General features: G+C 38.7%; 2 long non-coding RNA genes across 2 annotated transcripts in view; one reads left to right on the plus strand and one right to left on the minus strand.

Annotated features, from left to right (window-relative positions):
• The window catches only part of LOC103094732 (uncharacterized), an 85,357-nt gene that overhangs the window by 51,549 nt on the left and 7,857 nt on the right, over positions 1–25,951 (plus strand). The gene's annotated exons all lie outside the window — the stretch shown is intronic.
• The window catches only part of LOC103094538 (uncharacterized), a 117,834-nt gene that overhangs the window by 33,412 nt on the left and 58,471 nt on the right, over positions 1–25,951 (minus strand). Inside the window, exon 2 of the long non-coding RNA XR_008916592.1 lies at positions 6,871–6,909. This is a non-coding gene — a long non-coding RNA (uncharacterized LOC103094538). The remainder of the gene's footprint in view (positions 1–6,870; positions 6,910–25,951) is intronic.

Below are 25,951 nucleotides of genomic sequence, written 5' to 3' on the forward strand. Positions count from 1 at the left end.
CAGGAAAGCAGTGATCAGACCTCTCTCCATATCATGCTCCCTTGTAATCACTGAAAACTTTCAGACCCCCTTAAAACTAGCTTTGAAAATAACAGTGCAAGAGAAGCTTATATCAATGTCACCCCCCAAGAAATAAAACCCTACTTTAAAGTTAAAATTCAAGAAATAAGCTGGAAAAAATGAACAAAAAAGAATCTGACAGCAAAAAAAGGTACTATGGTGACAGGGAAAAACAAGAATAAACTCAGAAGACAACAATGTAAAAATAGTTATAAGCCAAGCACCTCCAAAGAAAAATGCAAATTGAAAACAAGCCCAAAAAGAGTTCCTAGAAGAACTAAAGAAAGAGATAAATGTCAAAACAATCTGGTACTGACTAGGAAATAGAGTGGTGGATGATTGGAATAGGTTAGATAAACAATGCATAGTAGCAAATGACCATAGATATTTAGTGTTTTATAAATCCAAAGATTTAAGTTTTTTGGACAAGAAATCACTATTTGTCAAAAACTTCTTGGAAATCTAGAAAAAAAGGTGTGGTAGAGGTTGGGTGTAGACCAATATCTCAAACTGTATATCAAGATAATGTCAAAATGGACACATGATTTAGACAAAAAGGATGCTACCATAAACAAATCAGGTGAGCATAGAATTGCCAATGGGAAATTTGGATGACTCAATTTTCCCCATGCCTTTTTAAGAAACCACCTTTACAAGGCACAATTCTCAGGAAGCCCAGATCTTAATTTGACTCTTTCCTTTGTAATTGTTATAGTTGCCTGCTCCCCAATATCCCTGAGACTGACTATGGATCTCTTTGCAGCGTGCTTGTAGTTTGTCTATGGAGGCTGCCATACTGAGTTCTCCAGATGGTATAAAAGACCCCCAAGTTCTGAGCCACTTCGGAGGGAGGCAGAGTCAAGATGGCTGCCTAAAAGGACCAGAAGTTCAGACCTCTGAATACCCTTCCTTACTGATCACAAATTGAATACTCCTAGGGGACTGAAAATCAAAGCTAACAACAAGACAGAGCCAAGGAACCCTCATGCTAGACTCAATCCAAAAGGTATGCCCCCCCCAAAGGCTGGAATCCAAGAACACTCAGGTTTAAGGGGAAGAAAGAAGGAAAATCCCAGGACCCCTCCCCCCTCCCCACCTAGAGCACTGAGCCTCCAGTGGCAGCAGGAACCTATGAGCGGGCAAAGGCACTTGTCTGGAGGATGTACCTTGAGGGCAGGGCTGTGCAAAGCTCAGAGCATCAAACACAGATGGCAGGGAAGGAGCTGGAGAGGGAGCATAGACCTGGCAGCCTGGCCAGAGCTGTGGAGATCCTCCATATTTGCTCCAGCCTTCCAGGAGGTTTTGGCCTCAGAGCACACTCAGCCCAACCCAGCTGAACTTAATCCCATCAAAAGTCTTCAGAACTCAGGGCCCAGGCTCCAACACCCCTCCCTCACTGCTGGACTTTAATCCAATCAAAAGCCTCCAGAGGACAGGGAAGCTCAAACTCCAATACCCCTCCCCCACATACTACAGGGAGAGATCTTCTGTCAAAGCTCCAAGAGGGGAGACTGACAGAAGCCCTAAAAACCAAAAAAAAAAATGAGAGGATGAAGAGCACAGACAAATATGGGGAGCAAAGAAGGGGGTAAATATGAGCAAACAACAGAAAAAGAAGAAAGAAACTACAACAGATAGCTTCTATTCAGCAAACAGAACAGAGGGGGAGGGGTCAGCAAACGATAAATCAGATATCCCAGCAAGTTGGATACAGGCTTTGGAAGAACTCAAAAGGCAATTCAAAACACAATTAAGAGAGACTGAAGACAATTGGGAAAAGAACTTAAAAACTAAGCTAAGTCATCTTGAAACAGAGGCACTTGAACTAAAATGAGAAAATAGTGTCTTGAAAGCCCAAATCAGCCACCTAGAAAATGAGGCAAAGGAGATGGAACATGAGGCAAAGAAGATGAAAGATAAGGCAAAGAAGATGAAAGATGAGGTAAAGAGGATGAAAGATGACCTCCAAAGAAAATCAGACCAGAAGGAGAAGGATGACCAAAAAGCCAGGAATGAAATCCAGTCTTTAAGAACCAGAATACAACAACTAGAATTAAGTGACCTCACAAGGCAGCAGAACACTGTAAAACAAAACCAAAATAATGAAAAAATTGAGGAAAATATGAAGGATCCAATTCACCAAACAGAGGATTTAAAAAATCGTTGGAGGAGAGACAATTTAAGAATCATTGGTCTACCAGAAGACCATGACAAAAGAAAAAGCCTGGACATAATACTACAGGAAATTATTGAAGAAAACTGCCCCACTATTCTAGAACAAGAGGGAAAAGTGGAGATTGAAAGAATCTACAGATCACCTACTGTACTTAATCCCCAAATGACAACACCCAGGAATGTTATAGCCAAATTCAAGAACTATCAGACAAAAGAAAAGATATTACAAGCTGCCAAGAAGAAGTAATTCAGATACAATGGAACCACAATAGGGATAACACAGGATCTGGCTGCATCTACACTGAAGGACCGAAAGGCAAGGAATATGATATTCCGGAAAGCAAGGGAACTAGGTCTACAACCAAGAATCAACTACCCAGGAAAACTGACTATATTCTTACAGGGGAAAGTATGGTCATTCAACAAAATAGAAGAATTCCAAGAATTTGTAAAGAAAAGACCAGACCTAAACAGAAATTTCGATGCTCAAGCACAGAACTCAAGAGAATCATCAAAAGGTAATTAAAAAAAGAGGGGGAAAAAGAAAAATAAAACAAAACAAACAAACCAAAAAACAAAAACAAAACCCTCCCTTTTTAAAGAGATTCAATAAGTTAAAATGTTATGTATTCCTGTAAGAAAAGAGGTCATTGGTAACCCTTAAAAACTTGTTATCACTTGGGCAGCTAGAAGAATTACACTTAGAGGGAACAGAGACCAACTGTATAGGATGAAAGGATAAGACATAAATAGGTATATAGATATATGCACGCATAATTACATATATATGTATATATACATACACATATACTACTAGAGGTAAAAAAGAGGTTAATACTAAAAGAAATGGGAAAAGAAACAAATGGGGTTAAATTTATATGTTACAAAGAAGTTATGGCGGGAGGGGGAGAACATCAATACACTGGAAGGGTAAAGAGGTTGGAGACAGGAAATACTGAGCCTCTTCGTTGCTGGCAACTATCGTGGTGTCTTCTCCCAGGGATAGATCCTCAGAGTCCTCAGGGTATAGGTCCTGTATAGATTTTGGTGTTGGGCTCCTTGTGGCAGCTGAATATTGGATTTATCTGTATTTCTGATTAAAGACTTGGGTTTTTCTGACTAATAGTTGTGTTAGTTTAAAAGTTAACAGAATAGATTAATCATCAAAACTCTGGATAACAGAAGAATTTGTGACCAAAGTGGCAAAGAACCTACTCGAATGAAAATTGGATAATTTTGATCACATTAAATTAAAATATTTTGCATAAACAGAAAAATGCAAGCAAGATTAGGGGAAAAAACAAAGCTAGGAAAAAATTTATAGCAAATATTTCAGTGATAAGGCCTTATTTCTCAAATATATAGAAAACGGACTCAAATTTATAAGACTATGACAATAAGATTATGACTATAAATTTATGCCTATGGGCCATTCCCTAAATGATAAATGGTCAAAGGATATGTAGAGACAGTTTTCAGATAAATCAAAGCTATCTATAGTTTCATGAAAAATGTTCTGAATCACTCTTTTTTAAACAATACTGTGTATTGGTTCCAAGGCAGAAGAGTGGTAAGGGCTAGGCAATGGGGGTTAAGTGACTTGCCCAGGATCACACAGTTGGGAAGTGTCTGAGGCCAGATTTAAACCTATGAGCTCCCATCGCTAGGCCTGGCTCTCAATCCAGTGAGCTACCCAGCTGCCCCCTCTGAATCACCTTGATTAGAAATGCTGATAAAAATTGGAGGTATTACCTCACACCTCTAATATTGGCTAATATGACAGAAAAGGAAAATGATAAATATCCTTGGGAGTATGGGAAATTTGGGACACTAGTGCATTGTTAGTGGCGTTGTAAATTGATCCAACCATAGTGGAAAATGACTGGGCATACCTTTGATATTGCAACATCAGTACTAGGTCTGTATCCTGAAGAGATTTTTAAAAAGGGACAAAGACCTATTTGTATAAAAATATGTATAACAGCTCTTTTTTGGTGGCAAAGAATTAGAAATTGAAGGGAAATCCATCAATTGGGAAATGGCTGAGCAAGTTGTGGTATATGATTGCAATAGAATACTATTGAGCTACAAGAAATGAAAAGGATGATTTCAGAAAAACCTGGAAAGACCTAAATGAATTTATGCAGCGTGAAGTGAACAGAACCAAGAGAACATTGTACATAGTAACAGCAATATTATTTGATGAACAACTGTGAACAATAGCTATTCAATGATCCAAGACAATCTTCAGACTCAATGAAAAATGGTCATCCAGAGAAAGAGTTGATCAAGTCTGAAATCATACCAAAGCATACTATATTTTACTTTCTTTCTTCCCTTGATTTTTGTTTGAGTTCTCTTCCACAAAATGACCAATATGGAAAAATGTTTCATTAATCTAAAGATTCTAAGTCCTTGAGTAAGGATTCACTATTTTACAAAAGCAGTTGTAAAACTGGAAAGCTGTCTGACTGAAGTTAGGTATTTAATATCTCATACCATACATTGAGGGGTAATTAGATGGTGGAATGGATAGAATGCTGGGCTTGGATGCAGAAAGACTCATCTTCCTAAATTAAAATCTGGAGTCAAGTGCGTCCTAGCTGTGTGATCTTGAGAAAACTCATTCAACTTTGTTTCCCTCAGTTTCCTCATCTGTAAAATGAGCTGGAGAAGAAAACGGCAAACCATTCCAGTATCTTTGCCAAGAAAACCTTAAATGGGGTCATGAAGAGTCAGACATAACAACAAAGCCTAATTTTAGACTGTGAGCCAGGATTCTGAGTCACTGAATCTGCATAATGTGTCTTTTTTTACCTGATTTGTTACTTAGTGGTTTCCCCTGACCTTTTATTTATGTGTGTGAGCTTCTAGTCTTTCCAACTATTTGCTTAGCTGTTGACTCATTTTGACACTGACTTCTTCAGGGTCACAGAACAAAGGATCAAGCCATTTTGAACTGCGAGGGACCTTCTCCATCATTTAGTCCAATACCTTCATTTTAGAAATGAGGATACTGAAACACAAAGATGTTCAGTCTCACAGGATTTGCAGAGGGCCATACAACTAGAAATTGTATTAGGTGGGATTTGAAAACCTGTCTTCCCAACTCTATACCTAGTGTACTATCTACTGTGCATTTTCCACAATTCTGCCACTGCCTGCTTCATGCTCTGTCTTTATGCCTAGTTTGACATTATTATTCAGGAAGGGCCGCTAGTCTGTTGTGCCCTCACTCATCAGGGGTATAAGCATGAGCACGGGGCTCAAACTGCTTGAGTTATGGGTCCTTCTAAGCTGTCTGGCATTAAACCAGGACAGAGTCAGCAAACGTTCCCAGCACAAAAGCGAGTATCATGGGAGAAGCACTGAGCAAGACAAATGGTCTCCTCAGATGCTTTTACTTCATCTATTCCTGTTTGGGGATCAGCTCTGTTCCAATCTGTCTTCCTTTTGTCCCAAAATGCTTGAAGCTATAATGCCCACTTGCTCTTTGGGTTTGGGTTTGGGTCTTCACTGTGCTTGGCATCTGGGTTTATTTTTTGGTCCACCTGTGCTTTAATCTCTGGTATCCTCTTTGCTGACAACTTTGGCTGAGATGCTAAACTTTTAAATGCTAAGCCATTGAGCTTACATAGCTCTTGCCTAATTCTACACTGGCAGGTAGATGATGATTTACAGGGTGATCAAAGATAAGTCATTTAATTTCCCTCTTCCTCAGTTTTTTAATTAGTAAAATGAAGTTAATCTTTTCCTTTCAATCTGCTGAAGATGATAAAAATCAATAGGGTGGTCAGTGAAAAGAAATACCACAGAATTCCTATGGTAATATGGATTTAACAAAAAAAGATATCAATATAATTTTATTTCTTAAAAATCAATTGGGTGATGTATGTAAAAGTGTTATAAAGATATGAACATTATTGTAAAATTTCAATTAGTATTGCTATCAGGTCCCAGCTCATTTAAACAAATCTTTCTTGTATATCAGGGTCAGGCAGAACAGATGGACAAGTGACTCAGATCCAGAGATGAAGAAAAGAATGAGAAGAACATATATTGCTTCTGGGAAATTGCCGAGTTCCTTTATAGTCCACAAGTTTCCCATGAAAGCAAAGACCTGCACTTTCAAAGCCAACATTCTTCTTGTGTTCTTTTTATCAGCAAGTTATGGAACACAATAGTCAGTGAAGAATTCAAAATTAATATTATACAGAGAGCAATGGAAAGGCACCTAGTGGGTGTGAAGAGGCGTGGCTCATGACCAAAGAGGAACTTTCAAGAAAAACAGGAGTATCATCCAGGGTTGGTAGAGAAGAGGGGCTGGTCAAATGGCAAGGGTGAGGGATGACAGATGGGTCAGAGAGTGTTTCTTGGTATATCCCAAATATTAAGAGAAAGCAAGGAAGACCTTTAGGACCATGAATATTCTCCCCATAGTAAACTTTTGGGAAGACATAGACAAGAGTCATGAAAAACAGGAAGATAGAAATTAATGACTTTACTGAAATCAGAGGTCTATTTGAATATTTGAGTATTTGAGCCTCATGTCTCATGTCTTCAGGTCAGGGCTAATGTGTTCTGAGAACCCAGGAGATATTGTTTTTGAATATCCTCTGAGTAGAATGTCTCTACCTTTGTTATATAATCCATTGGCGACTCCAGATCCGAAATCTGATAGATGGAGGGAGAGAAGAATAATAATTAGCATTTGTATAGTACTTGAAAGTTTTTGCAACTTATTCATATTAATTTATTTATGCCTTATCCAATAGCTACAAAAGGTAAAAACTATTAATACTGTCATCCCCAATTTTAAGATAAGGAAACCAAGACTCAAGAGAATCTGTGACATGTCCATTGATATACCATTAGTAAATGTCATAGGTAAGATTTGAACTATGTGTCTCATATCCAAATCCAGTGATTTTTTTTTACCTCATTATGTGGTATAGCATAGAAGAAAGACCCCTGGAACACCGAATTCAGAGTCATGGATCTTGAGTAAAATTTTTGGCTCTGATACTAACCTATCTGATCTTGGTCAAGACATTTTAGGCCCTCTCAGGTTCTCAGTTTCCTCATGTGTCAAATAATTTGGTTAAGCCACATGTTATCTAAGGTCTCTTTAGCTCTGGAACAATTATCAAAATATTGGTGCTAGTGGATCCTTCTAGCATGACTCAGATTTCTTAAAGTAGGAAACTACCTAATCTTAACTATATAAATACGGTTGACCCAGTTCTAAGGGTCAGAACTGAAGTCAAGAAGACGTAGTTCAAATCTGATTTCAGAAACTCACTAGCTCTGTATGTGTGTGAGCAGATAGAACACTGGGCTTGGAATCAGGTAGACTCGTCATTCTGAGTTCATATCTGGCCTTAGACACTAGCTGTGTGTTACACTGGGCAAGTCACAACCCTGTTTACTTCCATTTCCTCATCTATTAAGTGATCTGATGTAGGAAATGGCAAACACTTCTGTATCTGCCAAGAAAACCACCAAATGGAGTCATGGACAGTCAGACACAAATGAAAATTGCTGAACAAGAACAGCCTGGTTCTGAGAATCTAATTAGGAAGTGAAGTAATGAAGGTATTTCTGTACTTGGAATGAGGAGATCTAAATTTGAATTCGGACCCTTCTCTTTTGCTAGTTTAGCTGTGTGTGAGAGTCTCTCATGAGATAACAAACATGAAAATATCTTATAAACAGTAAAGCAGTATGATGATGGAAGAGATTAGTTCTATGCTATTTATGAAATTAATATATCCCCCTACAGGGTGACATTTCATTAATGTCACACTACCATGGAGAAATACACATGTGGTCCAGTCAGTTCAAAAGAAAACTGTTAATTCCTGAAGTTAACTTTTAGAAGAGACATTTTCTCAGAATAGCTAACTTTCAATTTTTCCTAGGTTGAACTTTCACATTCTGTTACCTGATTCTTAGGTTCCCTCTAATTAAAACAACAACAATAACAACTGATCTGATGCCTTCTTTAAGAGATCATAGAATTAAAAAAAATACTTGCCTTCCATTTTAGAATCAATACTACATATTGGTTCCAAGGCAGAAGAACAGTAAAGGCTAGGCAATGGAGGTTAAATGACTTGTCCCGGGTCACACAGCTAGGAAGTCTTTGAGGTCAAATTTGAATCCAGTACCTCCCATTTCTAGACTTGACTTTCTATTCATTGAGCCACCTAGCTGTCCCCAAGATCATAGAATTTTTGTTCTTCATTGAGTTATTTGCCTCTCAGACATGATTGAGTATGACCTGAGTAATAAGGCTGCCAGATTTATTAGCCAGCTTCCCAGACTCTGGCCCACCTGGGCTGTATCTGATTTGCAGAGTGCAAAAGAAAACTCTGAATTTCTGTCTCTTTGCCTTGGCCTGCTTAGTTTCTTCAAAATCCGAGTTGAGCCAAGGTGAACAGGAAATGTTTATTAGGCAGCCTCAAAGTCTCATTAGGGGAAAAAAGTTTCAATTTAGAAGGTGATGTGCTCATTCAAATGCTACAACTTGAGCAGATCCAAGGGGCCAGTTCAGCAGATTCTTGGCATTAGCTTTCAATTTTCTCCTTTCCCACTGAAAAACTCTCTCACAGCAGGATGATAGAGTAAGATGGCTGCCAATAAGATTAAGCTCATGCTGGAAGACCCAGAGGCACCAACATCTTCCTCTGTCCCATGGTCCCATTTTCTCTGACATTTGCATTATCTCTCATTTTTTATTCGAGCATTTGTGATAGTGAATACAAAACTGAAAGGGGAGATTTATTTTAAGTGTGCCCTAATTGAAGACAGAAAGATCTAGGTTCAAAAATTGCCTGCTACACATATTAGCTGTGTAATCTTGGGTTACACAGCTAAGCCTCTGAGCCTCAGTTTCCTCATCTGTAAAATGAAGACATTGGACTAGATGGAAGGTATCTTCTAGCTCTAAGCCTATGATTTCTTTGTATGGAGTGATAAATTAATGTGTTATTCTTAAGGCAATAGCAATATTAATATCTCCAAAATGAATAAGCCTAAGACTGCAGTGGAAGCTAGTAAAGTTGGTCCCTCCAAGACAGCATCCCTTGCAAGATAAGATTGCCCCACCCCATTCAGAACACAATGGTCTCTTAATCTCCTTTAGTCTTGAGTGAGACAGAAATAATTTATGTCTTTAGTATCAGAAATAACCTGTATTTTTACTATAGGAAGTGTTTTAGGATGTGCCTTTTGAGTTTGTACTTTAAAAACGTTCAAAACTCTAGTGATTTAGGAATGTTTTATGAACCAGAGGCTAGTGCAGTAATGGTTAACCTATGGCACAGGTGCCAAAGATGCCACACAGAGCTCTTTCTGTGGGTATGTGACTGCCCCTTCCCTACCCCCTTCCCAAGTTCCTTACCAGAAATGCAGAGGGACTTGGGCAGAGACGCTTCCCTGCCCCTCTCCACAACTTCTGACATTTTTTCACATCCCTTCCACTTTACCCAGCAGTACAATGGGAGAACACAGCAGGTAAGGTGGATGGCTCATAGGTATCAGAGCTGGAGGGGAGCAGAGAACACAGGTCACTCCCCTTCCCCTCTTCACACATGTCTGAGGACATGCATGCCTCACTTCACCTGCCTTCTAGCCAGCAGCTCAGTGGGAGGGCTCTCTCCATCCCCAGTGTGGGGTAAGGAGGGGTGGGAACTAGGTCTAGGGGGTTGGGTGGGGATAGGGCCCAGCACTCCATCTCTAAAAGGTTCATCCTCACTGGGCTAGGCTAATAGCCTCTTCCCTGTTCTATTACTCCCTTCACCAGTTTTTTTTTCACAAGTTACTTTTGGCTGCTTTAATTTGCATTCTTACTCCCTTCATCTCTTTTTCACCTAGTCTGTGCAATTTGCATTCAAAGAGACCAGGTGCACTAGAAGCTCCAGAAAGCTGCCTCTGACAAGGTAGCAATCAGCCCTGGGCACCAAAATGTATCATAAACTGTTCTGGCTTTGTATGCAGATTAAAGACTCTGACTCTGACCCTTGACCATTTCCTAAAAATGTTCATTTGAAGGATACACCCTTCAGGAAGACTTGAATGTGTCATTTGAACTGAGGGTTGTATTTTATTATAAATAAGAGTTTTTTTTTCTGTAAATCTTTGGGCATTTGTCTTAGGTTAATGACTTGAGGCATTGCTACACATTTCTCTCTTTCAATAAATTGAACTGAATTGAAGGTTTCCCCAGTTTCATAGAGACTAAACAGAGTGCATCTTGTTATTTGGTGACTCCTTAAACTTCACATACCATGAAGATAGCATCGGGAGGAGACAGCTAGGTAGCACAGTCAATAGAACACTAGGTCTGGAGTCAGGAGAATCTGGGTTCAAATCTGTCCTCAAACACTTCCTACCTGTGTGACCCTGGGTAAATCACTTATCGCCAATTGTTTAGCCCTTGCTAATTTTCAAACGTATTTAGGGTTAGGGTTAGGGTTAGAAATGTAATTAGGATTAGGATTAGAAACGTATTTAGGGTTTGGGTTAGAGTTCTAAAACAGAAGGTAATGGTTAAAAAAAGATAGCATTAGAGGGAGGTGAAAGATTAGGATTAATCTCTGTTAGAAATATTCCACTTTGAGAAAGCTATTAAATCTTCTCCCACCACATACCTTTATCAATAACAAATCTAAAGTACTGCATATTGAAACTCCACTGTATATGCCTTTAAGAGTATCACAGTCCATTGATCAATTTTGTTCTAAATAATGAAGCATCCTAAAAACAAGAGCCCACATTTTTAGACCCTAACAGGGCATTCTCGCTCCAATATGCTTTTCTTTTTTTAATGACAGAAAACACCTGATCCCCTAAATCTATTGATCATAAAAGAATTAGTATAGCAGAATGAGAAGTACTTTAAATGCTCCCTGTAGCCCTTCCCCTCTCAAACCATACACCCTTTGGTGCCAGAAAAACTAGAGGCAAATTGAATTAAGTTTTGTTATTCTTTTCCAATTAAGAGCACCAAGAGAAAACATACAACAGAACCCCAAAGGCTCAAATAGAACCTTCTCCCCCCCATCCCCACTTTATTTAAACATAATTTGTAGAATGAGATACCCTTCTGGGTGGTGACATAGGGAGAGATACAAGAAGAAATTTAGATGATACAGAAACAAAAGACACCACTTAAAACAATTGGTAGGAAGATGGAGAAGAAGAATGAAGAGTATGAATAGTAGTAAGGGAGTTATCTTCAGGTTTAGGAAGCTCTAGGTTCAAATTGGGCTTCTGATAGATATTAACCATCCAACCTGAGCCAAGTCCCTCAGCCTCCCAGAAGCCCAGGCATATTTTCAAAACTAAATGTAACAGGTCACCCTTTATCTGGGGCTCCTTATATTCATGAAATCACAGGTCTGCTACATTGATAAAAGCAAAACATAACCAATTGCCTATTTGCCTCACTCAGCACACCGTGATCTTCTGTGTCATACACAGCTTTCTTTTTTCCTCTCACCTCCAAGATTGATACACTGACTAATTTGGAGGTACTTTAACTCATAATATCTCATCCATCATGATTGTAAATGCCTTAAATATCATGTCATGTACAGCACCCTTTTGGATCTCCATCCCTAATATCTTATAATGAGAGAACTAAAGAACTTGGAACATGAAGGGGCCCTAGAGTTAGATTCTCTAATCCAGCTGTTCTTTATCTTTTTGTGTGTGTCACAGAGGCCTTGGGCAATCCGATGAAGTTTATGGATCCCTTCTCAGAATATACATATGCAAGCATAATTATCCTATGCTTTTACATCATCTTCATTTTAAAATATAATCATCTTCCCTTCTTCCTCCCCAGAGAGCTGCCCCTTGTAACCAAGAATAAAAAAGAGAGGAAAAAGCAATTTATCAAAACGAAGCAATGTGTTAACTCTGTCTGAAAGTATATGCAATGTTTCACATGAATAATCTCCTGCCTCTGCAAAGGAACAATTTGTAGTTATTCTGTTCCTCTTTGGAGCCAAGTGGAATCATTTTGATTAGAGCTTTTAATTTTCATCTTTTTGCTTGTTATTTTTCTATTAACATTATTGTAGTCATTCTGTATATTTCATTTCTTATCCTCATTTTAAAGCTTTTTATCAGTTCACATAAGTCTTCTCATGCTTCTCTATAGACTTTGTGTTCATTATTATAGCAACGTTATCTTTAGGAAAATTAGTTTCTCTGGAACTAAAATAAAAATTTAGCTTCAGTCTTTTAGTTCTAGTTCTGTCTTCCATGGAAATCTACCTTTAATTCCTCCTTCTTGCCCTAAGGGAAAAGCAGTATGTATAAAACCTACTACATGATGACCCTTCAAATAAATGAAAAATTGCTATTATGCCCTTCTTAAGTCTTTCTTTTTATTAGGATAAACATCCTTAGTTATTTCAACTACTCTTTCTGTGGCATATTATCTATTCTCCTACTCATCCTAATTGTCTTCTTTTTTCTAGTTTCCAACTTGTCAATGTGACACCCAGAGCTCTTCACAAGAGTTTGGATATGGTCTCACTATGACGCTTAGCACATTCACTTGATATTACTGAACTCTCAGATTGCTAAAATCCATAGGGTATTTTTATCCTATTTGAACTGTCCTCCAACAGTCATGTCTCCCATTTTAAACTTGGATAACTATTTAAAAAATTCAAATACACTTGTCTTCATGAAATTTTAGTTGATTCTGCTCTTAATTCTAGCCTTTTGATATATTTTGGATGCTAGATAGATGGAAAGTAGACAGAAGATAATTGAAAGGAAAGGTAATGTAGACTAAGGGTAGTATTTAATGCCCTATTAAGGATTTGGAGCTTCATTTAGCAAGCAATAAGGTGGTACTGAAAAATTTTAAGCAGAAAAATGACATGACCTGATATAAGAAATATTATTTTAGCAGCAATGTGGAGTGTGAATACAAGAGATGTTGGAGAAATATCTCATAAAGGGTTATTTTGATTTTCCAAGTGGTAGTAATGAAGGACTGAGCTAGGATGTTTTATAAGCTTGTTGGATTTGGAAAAGGAAAGGACCTGCAAGATGATCTATTTCAATTCCCTAACGAACCTAAAGCTTAGAAAAGTGCAATGCTTTTGCAGAGATTATAAAGCTTGTAAACAACAGGAAAGGATTCAAACCTAAATTCCAACTCATAGAATAGTACTTTTCATGTAGCAGGCACCTTAAAAATATTAGCTGAATTGAATTATTTAACCCTCTGGTTCCAAATTCAGCATTATTTCCTATGCTGTCTCTCATGTAGTCACAGGATGAGAGAGGGAGATATAAGGGTGAAATATGTTGGATTGTTGGAACTAAGAGGACTTGGTATCTGACTGGACATGAGACATGTAGAAGAGAAGACAGTCAAAGATTGTAGCAGCCCAGGGGCAAGGGGAACAGTCAGTCTTGGGCATGCTCAGTAGTGCTCATGGCTGGGAAGGCCCCTGACCCTTGACCCCAGCTTCTCCCAGCTTAGGCGGGAAAACAAGTTTCTTTGTTCTCCCCTGGTTAAGAGAAACCACACCTATGCCTTGTCATTGACCAATGAGGGTCATCTCTATGTACTACGTAGCAAATGGTATTTATGGCCCAGCGGGCTCTGCCTCGCCCCTTCTTCCCCTCTCTCCTCTTTCAGGCTAGGCGATGGCTGTGCTTGCAGGAGCTTGGCCTCTGGCCAAGCTCCATCTTAATCTTTCCCCTCAATAAACGACTCCTCTTTGCATACCATGTGAGAGCTGTCCGTTCCTTACTTGTCTCTTCCCCTTTCCCTCTCTCTCTCCCCCTCCCCTCTCAGGGGTCGTAAGGGGCTGGTCCCTTGCATCTGGCGCTCCAACGTGGGGCCCGAGCGACCACCGGACGACTGAGGAAAAATTCGGCGCCGAAATCGAGATTAACGGGTAGGGATCGAACAGGATCCTGAGGAAATCGAGACTATAGTAACGGGTAGAGATCGAATACAGATCTTGAGGAAGGGTAGGTCGTCCCATTCATATCCCCCTCTCAAACCCCATTGTGTGAATGATCGAATGTATGTGTGTTTTGATGGCAACGGAATAACAGTCCCCTTATATATACGAAGTGCAGTTTCCCTCCCCCACCTGGGTCTGCTAGTCGGAGGCCTCCTCTCTCGGACCTGGATCTCCAGAGGTTAAAGAAACACCTGAGGAGCGGTCTGAGGGGGAGGGGAAGGAAAAAGAAAATTTGACCCAGGGAAACCCTCACTAGGGGCGATTGAGAACTCGAAAAATCTCACTCTGAAACAAACAGTTGCTAGAGCATAGTGAATTTCAAAAGGAGCAACTGGGAAAAGAAAAAGCAGGAGTTAAAATTTCATCAGGAAAGCAAAGTCAAATTTACGAGCTCCTGAGACAAAAGGCTCCTAGAGCCAAGCTGCTATTCATATGCAAAAGCAGGAAACGCAAGCAGACCAGAAGCAAGGAGCAAGCTAATCTTTACAAGAAACTCCCTGTGCCTTTTCAGGAGAGGTCAGACTCAGATGCATTTGAAAGGCTTATCAGGAAGTGCTTGCTTAGACTCAAAGCAGGGCATTTAAAAGATCAGAATTACTTGGAAAAAACGGATAAAAAACAAAAATTTTTTTTAATAAAACCGTAGGTCTCAGCAAAATTAAGGAATCAAGGCAATAATCCTGAATTAGGTTAAATTCGGAACAGCCTAAGTTGTAAAAAGATATTGCCATCCTGTAACCAAAAGCAGAAGATTTTTTTTACAAGCAAGCCTCCGAACTCATTTAGCATTTGAAAAGCTCCTAGGAATTCTTTTGTTTGAGATCCAGCCAGGTAAAGGCAGGCTTTACCTGGGCGATTGCAAATACAGTAAAGTAAGATTTGGGAATTTGAATTTTAATTTAGGTTGGCTGTAGGCAACATTATAAAGGAATGTCTGCTTATATTTTTTGATAAAGGAAGTTAAAAAAGGAGAATCAAATATCTTTCTCTGACTTTTGTTATATGCCACAGAATATCAGGACTAGAAATGTTTTATCTGTAGAGAAAATTTGGTATGAATCACAAGGTGATTAAAGTGCAAACAAAAAATTTTTAAGGTTTGGGTTTAAATCTGAAGCAGCTTGAATTTTTTTCTCTATCGGCCACGTGGCTTGAGCCACGTGGAAGAAAGCATCAGAGCAACTGAGGTTGCAAGTTGTATCACTAAGGCTGTAATTGGCTAGAAGAAAAATTTAATATTAAGATATAATAAGCATGAATTGGAATATGATTTAAAGGAATTTCTAAAGCTTTCTAATTTTAACTATGGAGGAATTATTAACACTTTTCTAAGCAGGACATAAAGCAACAGGATGAATCTTGAGCAGAGCTTATTCAAACAGCCTGTATGCAGTTCAGAAACTTTTTTACTGGGCATATTAACATACCTGTATCCAGAAAGCAAATGATTTATAACTAGAATAGCTTTTACTATGGAAAATTAAGACACATGCTCAGCAGGGTAAAAGCATGGTTAGAAGGATTTAATCTGTTTACCAGTGGTTAATTATTAAAGTTATCAGGAACTCTGTTACTCAGTACAATGATTTATTAAGGATTTGAAAGAGGCAATACTATCATGTATTAAAATTGCAGATATTGAGGCTGATCATGATATTGAAAAGAGACCTATGATAATAATGCAAATTCAAAGGTTACTGGCATAATTTGATTTATTTCTGCAGTGAAGATTTGCAGAATTAGCAGATGGAAGTAATGATTTTATTCACAGTATTAAGATCTTTTCAGTTATGAAGCTAAGGGCAGTAGTTCAGAAATAACAACTTCTGTGCAATTGTTTGATAATTCTGTGCATATTTTTACAGCATAAGACAATGCTATAATTTTAATAACTGCACAAGGTGGAAATTTTTCAAAAAGCAAAAATTGTGTGCAAGCAGACAGAGACTTAAGATCCCAGCACACATGGGTCAATTCACAAGTGATTTATAGAATGATATTTGTATGTTTATGGATTTGAAAAAGCATATATTTAAGCATCTATACATGCTGCTTTGCAAAATCTATTGTACATCTATATCCTGAACAAGCAGGTGATATGGCTTATCAATGCAAACTGTTGTAGATTAATTTCACCCCTGAGGAATATCCACTGTATATTTTGGAGCAAAAGGTGCATTTCAGTTTGCTCCTGGCTCAAAGGTTGAACTGTGAAAAGTGATGGGAGATACTTACTCTCCTGGTTTATGGGTTCAAGCTCAAATGAAGAAGTGAGCAAAGTGATTGCAGATTTTATAAATATCTGTGCACTACTGTCTATTCCAAACAGCTTGGAATGGCAGGGCTTTTAACAGCAATGCAAAGGCTAAATTACATAGCTCATGGCTCACATGCAAGCTATGGTAAATAGAGCTCAGAAGAATTCATGAGCCCCAAGGTTCAAAAACTGAAGGTATATATGTTCTGTCACTTTCTAACTTTCTAAGACCCAATGAGGCTTTCATTTGGGGTCGAGGTTTTCTGTTTACTTTCTCAGATACATGGAGTCCATGGAAGATGATTAAGACCATCTGATGACAAGAAAATCTGCCCGGAAGAAGGACAGAAGGCAGAGGTGTCTGGCACAGGACACCAGAAAAGCAGCACATGGACTGTAAAGACTGCCCTATAGGCAGGTTTAACACACTATACACACACACATGCAATTGTATGAGAAACAATGTACATGCAGAAGAGTATCATTGAGTCACTAACAGATATTCTGTTCTAGGAATATCTGGGTATTTGGTAAAAGATCTAACTATTACATGCCTGAAAATTTTGAATGGTACTGGTACAATGTGTAACTTGAAATGATATTATTGGAATTGTTCCATGTTAGCCAAATTTGATCAAATATCAAAAGGGTATAATTGGGAATGTTATGACAGTATAAGGAATGCTGTCCACTTGCAGCACAAAAAGGGTATTACTATCCAAAATGTAATGATGATTATGATCTTAAAGGGTACATTATATTTGCAAACAACATGTTTTATTAGAATCAGACTTATCTAGAAGTCAATTTTGTTTAGCTATGACTGTTCCACTTTCATAAGGAAAAGAGGTGGATATGATATCACTAATCATCTATCTCTTCTATACCCCAGAAAGAATAAGTTAAAGCTTTGTAACAATCAATATTGAATTTAATGATAAAGATCACATTGTGTGAGATACCTGTATTGGGTTAAAAATCATCAAGATATTAAGACTGTAAGGGACCCAAGGGGATGATAATGTTGGGTCGAGGTCTTGTTTATATGTTCACAGATAATGAAAACATCTGGTCTCCCACGTCATGCTTCATGCCAGCTGATACAGACCAGGAAGAGAAGCAGACGGAAGGTGATGGCATCAGCTACCTACATGCCAGCCACAATCCAGACTCGCTGGAAGGGCACTTCTTTGGCGACTAATATCACTCTAGAACAATGACATTACACTATTAGAGACATTGGCTATTAGGCCACTGACAGACACTTGTCATGCTGACATCCATTGAGATGGGGTACCCAGAGCAACATCAAGTATGCTAACTCAGAAGGACAAAACCACACTTGTGTCTGTACAAGACACCAGATACATCCCACATTCCAAAGACTTTGCTATGGGATTGAGATGAATTAGCTACAAATTGTCTAGCTGCTAATGTATACCTTGAATTTTGTATATGATACTGTCAAAAGAAATGCATTGTAAATCCACCACTTGTATTGTAAGAAATGCTGTTATCAACAAGGGTATAGACCTTGGTAGGACTCTCCAAAGAGTAGGAGATAGAAAACTCTCATCCATAGGATAGATCTGATACCTCTGACATCAAAAATGAGGTGCTAAGCAGAAAATGATGCACAGACAGGTTTAATGGACAGATGACACTGATGTTACTCTCAAGAAAGGATGAGAGATCAGGGAAAAAACACTAGGAAATCTTCAATCAGGAACTTGAGTTATTGTAAGAGATCATTGACATCCAGGCAAAGATTATGTTCCTGACATTACATTAAGGGCTGACTACCATAGCAGTAGTTGAGTGTTAATACCATTGTTAACCATTACTCCTGATACCCTGTTTTTGTGGGTAATATTTTGATAGGAAAAATGTCTTGCTCTCCTCCAACAGTCCCAGAATTCAGACGGCCGCTGGATTCGGGATCTATTGGCTTCCCTTTCATATACTGGAAGACGTTCTGGTATATGGAAGTAAGACCTCATGAAAAACTGAGGGCTCTAGGTTTGACAATTTCTGTGGACGCGCAGTCATTGTCTCTCCTAGGTGGAAAAAATTATTATTGCACAAAAACATGGAGCAAGGGCAAAGTATAATCTAAGTTTTACTGTTTTGGAGTATGGATTAAAAACATGACACAATAGGCACAGATAAGCTTGTAGAAAAAGCACATTGAATATTATACACTGATAACTAGGAATGAAAAAGCTATGTCAAATGCTGTAGGTACAAGAAACTGTAGAAATTGTTTCTACAGGGGAAACAACTTAAGCTTCTATTTACCCAAACATTGGTTTGGTGGAATGAATCTTGCAAGTATTGGTAATGGTATAGGCTTGGTTACCATATTGATGGGTTTATTTATACAAGCAGAGATTTAAAATAAGGAAGACATTAGGAATATGCAGTCAGAACTTGAAATATTACTTCATTATCACCATCATGGTTATTTGAGTTACAATTGAGAATGTAGAATGGATGGGAATATTGGTATTTGTTAAAAATTGTACTGTGATTGATGTATTGATGTTTTTGCACAGCCTGTAATGGTGCTAAATTATGTTCCTATACAAGGCGAATTTTGATCTATTTAGATCAGGAATTAGAAATCATTGGGAATGTAAGTTCTGATATTTTACATTGGCTCAGTTTCAAAGATACCACATAGACTGTGAGCCAAGAGCCAAGAGAATCTTGTATTAATTTTGGGATCAGGTTCCCAGGATCGATTTTCTAAGATCATTTGACATGTGATAACATGATCCTCCAGAAATGTTTAGAGAGGATGTTTTTCTTTGAAGGGATCTCTCCCAACACACAAACAAAAAGAAAAGGGAGAGGAATCTTATAGAGATCAGTATTTATATTTTTAGAGGACACTTTTTAAAGTCACCCTTGATTGATCAACCTTGATTTTTTTCTTTTACACTATTAAGGCCAGAATTTTTAAGTACAAGGAAAGTACTGTTAATGCGCTGATCCAAATTGTGAAGGTGCAAAGATTTCTAGAATTACAGTCACCTAACAGTCGGTGAACATGAGAACATGACAGCAATTGTTAATTTTCAGATGACCATACTGGAGAGTGATGTCTGATTGAATGTAAGGGGAATCATAATGAATCTTTCATTATGGACCAGACAGCCTCAGCCACGGTTACATTTTCCATGTGAAATGGATGTTTGAGGTTGGGAAATGCAGAGACATGGCGTACTGACACCCTCAGTCGCTGGATGTCCTGGCATCGAGCTACCAACCAGTTTCCTATGTGGCAGGCATCTGGCAGTGAGCACGGAAAGATCCCCAAGATGCAGTATCAGGACGAGAGAAAAGAAGGACTTATCCTTCATCTCCAGGGATAGTATTTTGCTAACTGTTGAAAAGGCTGACAACTTCTGATAGTCCAGACTGTGAATGGTGGCATGTTTGGTTATTGCACCTGTCATGTGAATCATAGAGTTCTACCTCATTAGACCAGGATCAGTAGCGTGGAAATTATTTTCTTAACATTTTTATATCTACTAAGACTGTTGCATAGATCCTGAAATGCAGACAGATAGAAAGATCAGTTTGGGAATTTTTTAAGATTGATCACTGAATCAGTTTATGCTGATGTTCATTCTTGATTGGGATATCTAAGTTATACAATCAGGATGGGTTTTTCATCTCTGTATCAGAATATGATTATGCACCAGAGTGTTTGTATTTGTTAATGCTGTAATGTTGCTACATTTTGATATCACACTATTCATTTGTGTGTAAAACAAAAAGGGGGAGATGTAGCAGCCCAGGGGCAAGGGGAACAGTCAGTCTTGGGCATGCTCAGTAGTGCTCATGGCTGGGAAGGCCCCTGACCCTTGACCCCAGCTTCTCCCAGCTTAGGCGGGAAAACAAGTTTCTTTGTTCTCCCCTGGTTAAGAGAAACCACACCTATGCCTTGTCATTGACCAATGAGGGTCATCTCTATGTACTACGTAGCAAATGGTATTTATGGCCCAGCGGGCTCTGCCTCGCCCCTTCTTCCCCTCTCTCCTCTTTCAGGCTAGGCGATGGCTGTGCTTGCAGGAGCTTGGCCTCTGGCCAAGCTCCATCTTAATCTTTCCCCTCAATAAACGACTCCTCTTTGCATACCATGTGAGAGCTGTCCGTTCCTTACTTGTCTCTTCCCCTTTCCCTCTCTCTCTCCCCCTCCCCTCTCAGGGGTCGTAAGGGGCTGGTCCCTTGCAAAAGATAATCTCAGGATTTCAATCATGGGTCCTAAAAGGGGAGCAGAATTTGGAGGAAACATTCTTAACTTCCATCATGCAGCTTTGGGAGACTTCCAAATAGGGAAGTAACCGAGACAAAGTATTTTAGGGGAGAATAATTTGGCCTTAAAGTACATTATTTATTCTGGTGAAGAAGATTGACAAAGTAGCGAAACTAGAAGACATGACCTTTGTCCAGGTAGGTGGTACAGCCAGACTAGAACTTACTTTCCTAAATATTGGCATGAAAGTAAAAAATGTGAATATTGATACACTGAACCTATGTTATGGGAAGTGGGGGTTAGATTCCTTTGACCATCAAAATTTGTAATCTTTTGCTGGAGACTAATGAAAAAATATTTTTCTGCATACAATTCTTTATAACAATGTATCAAGTTGATAATATGCACTTTTCCTTGGCCAGGACTGAAAGACCCTAGTATAAATTTAGTTTTAGACACTCCCTACATGACTGTGGGCAAGTCATTTAACCCTATTTGCCTCTGTTTTCTCATCTGTAAAATGAGCTGGAGAAAGAAAACCACTGCAGTATCTTTGCCAAGAAAACCACAAATGGCATTATGAGGAGTAAGATACGACTGAATAAAAGCAATTCAATTTTCCTAATAGAGTAACCATGAACTAACTCATTAAATGGAGGGAATAAGAGAGGCAGTGCTTGACTGAATAGGGAGAGGAAGGGGTGGCCTGAGATAAAAAGGAAAAGGGATAACACCTGCAATCTCTAATCTTCTCTTTGGCTCTGTGGTTGAACGACTCCCCAGTGAAAAGCCTTTGCCCTGGAGTGAGTGACTGGCTCCCAGCTGAGCTTGGAACTCCCTTACAGGGCAGCTTGGCACAGGCCTGCATAGCTCTCTTCTGGTGGTCTCTTTAATCAGTACTGCTTCGCCAATCTGGACCTCACCTGAAAGGATACGTGGGAGCCCAGCAGCAGGTACACACCTTGGACCTCCCATTTTTTTCTTTACTCTTCATAGCCATGAATGCAGATAGTTGTCAACACAAAAGTGAAAATGAGGTTTACTAATAAAATCATATGAATACTTGAAGCCACAAAGTCATCAAGTTAAATACTCAAATCCTAAGAATTGAGTGAATGAAGTAATGGTATCTAAGAGGTAAGGTGGTAAGTATTGTGCCATAGTTAGAGTGGTCGATCTGGATTTGGAAGATGGGTTCAAATTCAACCTTTGTCAATTATCAAGAAAAGTTCTCATCACTTAAACTTTCTCTTTTCTGAGCTCAAGTTGGCTTATCTGTTAAATGAAAGGGTTGGATTATTTAGTCTTTGAGGTTCCTGCCAACTCTAGATTAATTATTCTAATTGGATATGCAGATAAGAAAAAGAAAGAATTAAAGATGGCTATGGTTTTGAACCAAGGTGATCAAAAGAATGAAAAGAAACCAGGAATCCTAGAAGAACTGATTTGTACTTAGTAAACTAGAGAATACTTTATAAATATACTGTGAGATTTTTAAAGTGAAAATGAGTTCAGGTTTAGATCAGTACAGTTTGAGAGACAGTGAACTCATTTTAATTGAAATGTCCAGGAAACAGTTAGAAATGTAACTTGGGAGGGAGAGGAGAAAGGGGAGAGGAGAGAGAGAGAGAGAGAGACAGACAGAGAGAGACAGAGAGAGAGAGAGAGAGAGAGAGAGAGAGAGAGAGAGAGAGAGAGAGAGAGAGAGAGAAACGAACATGTCTATAATAAGGTATCTATAAGATCCATATAGGCAACTAGGTAGCATAGTGGATAGAGTGCCAGACTTGGAGTCAGGAAGATTCATATTCATAAGTTCAAATTTGGCCTCAAATACTAGCTGTGTGACCTTGGACAAGTCATTTAACCCTATTTGCTTCAGTTTTCTCATGTGTAAAATGAACTGAAGAAGGAAATAGCAAACCATTCAAGTAGCTTTGCCATGAAAACCCCAAACAGGATTTTAAAGAGTCAGACACAACTGAAATAACTGAACAAGTTGCATATGGATTAGGTGGCACATCATGGAGTTGAAATAAAAATCCTTCCTAGATGGATGGGAGATGATAACCATCTATCTAGGGACCTCTTAGGGCCAGTAAAGCACAAACCCCTTGGACTCTAGAAACAAAGTTTATTCTTTATAATAAGAGTAAAGGGGAAATGATAGGTAAGTTCCTAAAACTATAGATCTACTCTCCACTCAACCTCTTTCAGCTCACAGGAATTATTTCTTCTTCTTGAGAATTCACTCAAACTACTCTAAACTCCTTATCTCTAACTAAGACCCAGAAAACCCAGCCATCTGACTATCCTACTACACTAATTAGTATGGATTATTAAAAAAACGATAAAGAGGAAGGACTCACAGATATATCTGAGCCCTTACCTAAAGCCTGGGGTTGTTCCTAGGTATACCCAGAGTCCCAGATGACCAAACCCTGGGGTTTTCCATCACCAAGTGGATTTCTGACAGATGTATCTCAGGCAGATGGTCTATGTACTTCTGGGAAAAAGCAGTCCACTCCAAGGCAAATTCTCAAATGCAGGAATCACTAACCTTTCCACAAGATTAGGAATTCCAAGGGAACAAAATGCCAGAGCAAAGATCCTTCTTTCAGATCAGTCAAAGCCAGATCCAGAGAGAGAGTGATACTTAAAAATAGTCAAATCCCAAGATTCTCTTCTTCCTTCCAGAATCTTTTCCTTTAGGACTTGTATCCAAATTCTCCTCTTTTCCTCTTAAAGCTCATCCATGAAATTTACTCTACCCCTTACCTCCTACAGAGTGATGTCTTGATTTGTTCAATACTTGGATTTAATTGAGGCAAAGTTGCACAAGCTAAATCCAATGGCAAGACAAAAGTCACCCTCAACCTAGTTTAGCTTGTTTGTCAAGACCATTTTACTAGGGTGAAGCTGCTGGACATGCTACAGCTTCTTGGAGGCACAGGTGAGAGTAGGTTTAACAATTATTGGAAAGGAGTCAATGAAAATTCACACTGAGAGAGAGTATATTTGAGGATATAGTGGAGAAGAGAGGAGAGAAAAGACAAGGAGAGGAGAAAGTTGGGGATAAAAGGAGAGAGAGAGAGAGAGAGAGAGAGAGAGAGAGAGAGAGAGAGAGAGAGAGAGAGAGAGAGATGGGGAGTGGGGAAGGGAGGGGAAAGGATAGGAATAGAAGGGAGGTTAGGAGAAGAGAAATGTGATGGGGGAAGAGAGGAAGAAAAAAGGTGAGGTAGTGGAAAGGAAGGGAAGGAGGAACACATTAGGAACACCTACTTTCCTAAAAGATATCTGGCAGCATAGGCATTATTCATTGTTCTTTCCCCTTATGTTCAGAAAGTGGCTTTCTGTTCTTAATTTGGTTTTCCAAGTAGGTTGCTCTACTGGGAATGCATTGAGCATCTATTAGTTTGTTTGGCAGTGGTTTTTCTCACTATAAATTATTAAGCTGGCTTTCTGTTGCAAATAAGCTTCCTGTCAGTTTAGCTGCATCAGTTAATTTCTCCTGGATCACTGTAGTCTAAACTGGCCATCCAGGTTCCATGTTTGCAGATCTGGGAAACATAGCTCTGGAGTTCAAAGAGGAAGCAATAGGCATGCTTTCAAATGTTCAACCTAGAATTCCCTACTCCTTTCCACTCACAGCTCAATATTTAGCATACTTGGTGTAAGATGTTTTATGAGGTATATAGAATGTTCATGGAGGACTAGCACCTTTGGTGTGAGGGCATGCTCAGCCATTTTCAGGATTGATTTCATGTACCTTTGGTGGTCATCTTTTACCCAACTCTCACCTATGGCTCCAGGAAGCTGTAGCATTCCAAGAGACCACACACTGATAAAACTGTGTTGGCTTTTGTCATGGCTTCTGTCTTATCACTATTCTTTTAAAAACTTTGGAAGAGAGAGTGAGGCTGAGGACTTTGCACAACTCTGCCTCACTTAAAACTAATTCACCCTGTGATGACATTGGTCCTCTGAGAACAAAGGAGAAACAACAAGACATTATACATAAAATTGATAGAGGGAGAACTTGGGATTAAGAGATTGACTTGGAGCAGGATCTATACACACATATGTGTGCTTTTATGTATGTGTGTATATATGTATATGTGTGTATATATGTTTGCTACAATACATCATTTATAAAACACTTTAAATGAGTTGATGAGCAGAAAAAAGACCTGAGAAATCATTCATTTAGTCCAGACTCCGCATTTTACAGATAAGGAACCTGAGCTTAAGGAGAGCAAAATGACTTAAAATACTTATTGTTTTGTAAACTAGGCTATTTGAAACTCCACTCACTCCTGAATGTTACATATATAGCACACACACACACACACACACACACACACACACACACACACACACACACACAAACCCAGCAGTGTTAGATGCAAAATTAAGACCCAGGTTATCCCAAATCACACATTTATCCTTCTTTCTGATACATAATATTTACAAGCTTATGAGGTAAATAGAGAAAAAATTATCCCTTCTTACAGAAGAAGAAACTGGGGCTCAGAGAAAAAAGAAAAAAAAAGATAATTTGTCCATAGTCATACGCTACTGAGCGAAAAATGTAGGACTTTCACCTCACAGGTCTCCCAACTCCAAATCCAGTGGCCTTTTCATTAAGGCAGAGTTGCTGCATATATTATGGGTAATCAGCCTGTTTTTGTTGTTCAGTTGTTTCAGTCATGTCCAACTCTTTATGACCCCATTTTGGAGTTTTCCTAGCAAATATGCTGGAGTGGTTTGCCATTTTCTTCTTTTGGGGTTAAGTGACTTGGCCAAGGCCACACAACTATTTATTATAACTATTATATATTATATGTAATATAATAACAATAACATATGATGTTATAACTATTATGTTACTTATTATATCTGAGGTCAGATTTGAACTGATGAAGATGAGTTTTCTGATTCCAACCTCCATTCCCTATCCATTGCATTACCAAGCCACCCTATATTAGTGTCTACATTACACAAAACATAGTTTTTTAAGATAATCTCAAAGAAGTGTTTATGCAGCATTAAAATCTTCCACTAGAGATCATGATTCAAAGTCTCTGTATTCTGACAGAATCAGAGAATGATATGTTCTGGTTATTTAAATATTTTGATTGCTTACTATTATATGCACCATGCATGGGTTATCAATTTTCAGAGAAT

Source organism: Monodelphis domestica, chromosome 2 (assembly GCF_027887165.1).
Source record: "Monodelphis domestica isolate mMonDom1 chromosome 2, mMonDom1.pri, whole genome shotgun sequence".
Lineage (NCBI taxonomy): Eukaryota > Metazoa > Chordata > Mammalia > Didelphimorphia > Didelphidae > Monodelphis > Monodelphis domestica.